Below are 2770 nucleotides of genomic sequence, written 5' to 3' on the forward strand. Positions count from 1 at the left end.
ATTTTAATTATTTCACATTTTTTTACGTTTCGTATTTATTTTTAATGCATTATCGTGTTTGTGTTTCAGAGCTGGATCATCTCCTACTTCCCCCGCATCCACGGTTTCCGCGTTGATTCTGCGTACGAGGACGTCATGCCCAGGGCCGCCCGATATGTTCTCCAGAGGGGGAACAATGCAGTGGGACCATACCGTGGGTACCTCGACCGCACGATGCACGATGACATCAGTTAGAGGTCATTCAGCGACTACACTGATGTTGTCCCCTTTGACAGCATCTCGTTATATTCTGGCTGGTTGGCATGCGGGACCAACACCATGGTGCGGTATCTCCCTGAGCGGTGCATGCGGTAGTTTGGATTTGTGCAGATGATACCCAGGTCACCTATTGAGGCTGCTCCCGACACAATGACCCGAGTGCAGCTCACTGGCATATTTGAGGATTGGGAGCGTCGTGTGGTCCTGGAGGAGTATCGTCGAATTCGGGTCACCCAGGTCTGGCACAGTGTGGAGGGGTATGTCACATGGTTCTATCGGGTGTCACATCCTCTGATGAGACCCGACGCTCTCGGCGCTCCTATGTCAGTACACGAGGAGATCCTGGAGAACCAGCAGGCCGAGGATGACCACACCATTGGTCTTCTGCCGATCTGCCTGCGGATAGAGATTCTTAGGCGGGACTCGTTGGATCGAGGTATCGTTGATCGGGGGCGGTCCAGAGGCAGTCGTCGTGATGGAGAGGATCGTCACTGATGCGGGCCGTGCGGCGGCATACAGGCAGCAGAGGAGGTCCCAGGGAGAGATGGTTAGGCATACCCAGTAGGGGTCCGGGTTTATTTTTTTTGTATTTGGATTATATATTTCGCACTATGACTCGGTCTATATATATTATTTGGATTTTATTTATTATATTAGTATTTTACGTTGTTATGTTGTTTGTTTTGTACGACTTTTCCGTTTTGTATATATTATACGTTTTGTATATCTTTCGTACGGGACTATTAGAAAAAACATAAAAAAATAGACTTCTGCATAATTTGGAAATGCACTTCTGAATTACACTAAATTCTGAAAAAAAGGTGTTTTCGAAAGTGCATCTCCGAAAACACCCCCCATTTGGTGTTTTCGGAGATGCATTTCCGAAGTCTGGAAAAATTTAAAAAAAAAAACTTCAGAAATGCATTTTCGAAGCAGGGGGTAAAGTGGGATTTTCGCTAGGAGTGATCCCCATATGGAGGTGGGTAAAGAAATTTCCTATTTATTATTGTATTTTAAATCATATTGTTAAAACATTCAACTTTACTACATTATTATATGTTAAAGTTACTTTATTATAAAGTTATTTGAGAAGGTGAAAAAGAAAAAATACAATAGTCAATATATGTGACGAAGATGGCGCGATAATGCTAAGAAATATTGGGGAAGACTGAAATTGAAACCATAAGTGTAAGGATGAGAAAATTGTTCGTAATCATAAGACTAACGTATAATAGGTTTAGGTTTGAGTTGGATGTGGGTTAAGTAAAACTTAGGTTGTAATATAATGCGGTTTGATTCGGTTTAGTTTTGAAAATACAAATCGCAAACCAAACCGAACCGAACTATGCGGTTTTGTTAAAAGATGACTCTCAAACAAATCCGAACCAAAAGCTATTTTTTGCAGTTTCGTTTTAATTTGCGATTTTCTATTAGGTTTGTTTGGTTTTGAACACCCCTACTCTTTAGTATAACACTTATATAAATCTCACATAAGTTCATTTTATTTATTGATGTTTAGGATCTTATTTTGTCTTTTGTTCTCTTATATTTTCTCTGAATTTATTTATAAAAAATATATATTTTTAAATCATTAAAAAACAATGTATTTGTAAAAAACAATGTATTTGTAAAAAGTAATATACATTGTTTAGATATATTATTTATTTAATATATTTAAAAAAAATTAAATAACACCAGAAAAAATATTTTATAAATTAATTGTAGGTGTCTTTCTCAAACTTTTATCCAATTTTCTTACAATTTATCTTAATTATTATTCTATTTTATGTTCTCAATCGCAACACGTATAAGAAACACTTAAATAAAATTTTATAACTGTAATTCTCTCGAATTTATTCACTTTATTTCAATACAGTTCTACATTTAAAATAAAAATAATTATGATATTTTGGTTCTAGGTAGAACAATTATATACGCAATCACATTCATAAGTTGAGGGATCTTCACCAACACATGTTCCATGACCTTTAAATGCTTGAGAACACCATTCTACACATGATGCAAGAACGCATTCACCTTCACGAAATGCAAGACATTCTTCTGCATCACTTGTCTCTGCTATAACTGTAATGAAATAAAAAAGAAAAACTACATTAAAAACAATTTGTGAAAATAATAGCATAATTGAAAAAATTGATTGAAAAATAGTATACCTAAAAAAATGAAGGCAACAGCGATAATTGACATGAAGGAAAACTTAGCCATTTCAAATATTTTGCTTCAATATCAAAAGCAGAAATAAAATTCAGTATTGTTAAAAGAATTTCAGAGGTTTATATAGAGCATCTAATATCAAATACTTTCGAATACTTAGTAAAGTTGAATAAAGAAATATGCTTTACGATAGAAACAATTATAAAAAAATTAAAAATATGACATACTTACCTTATATAAAATAGTATTTTATGGTGAATTCTTATTTACCCAACTCAAAAAGTTGGGTAAGGTTACCTCCTTGTAAAATGTTTTAAAAATAACAAACATGTGTAGT

The 2770-nt window shown here is 35.0% G+C and overlaps 1 long non-coding RNA gene across 1 annotated transcript; it reads right to left on the reverse strand.

The window, feature by feature from the left end:
• Positions 1-2066: 2066 nt before the first annotated feature.
• LOC131619856 (uncharacterized) lies at positions 2067-2565 on the reverse strand. Its single transcript, XR_009288970.1, has 2 exons — positions 2433-2565; positions 2067-2343 (listed from the first exon to the last, which is right to left on the reverse strand). It is a non-coding gene; the product is annotated as an uncharacterized LOC131619856 (long non-coding RNA).
• Between the last annotated feature and the right edge of the window lie 205 nt (positions 2566-2770).

Source organism: Vicia villosa, linkage group LG1 (assembly GCF_029867415.1).
Source record: "Vicia villosa cultivar HV-30 ecotype Madison, WI linkage group LG1, Vvil1.0, whole genome shotgun sequence".
Taxonomy (NCBI): domain Eukaryota; kingdom Viridiplantae; phylum Streptophyta; class Magnoliopsida; order Fabales; family Fabaceae; genus Vicia; species Vicia villosa.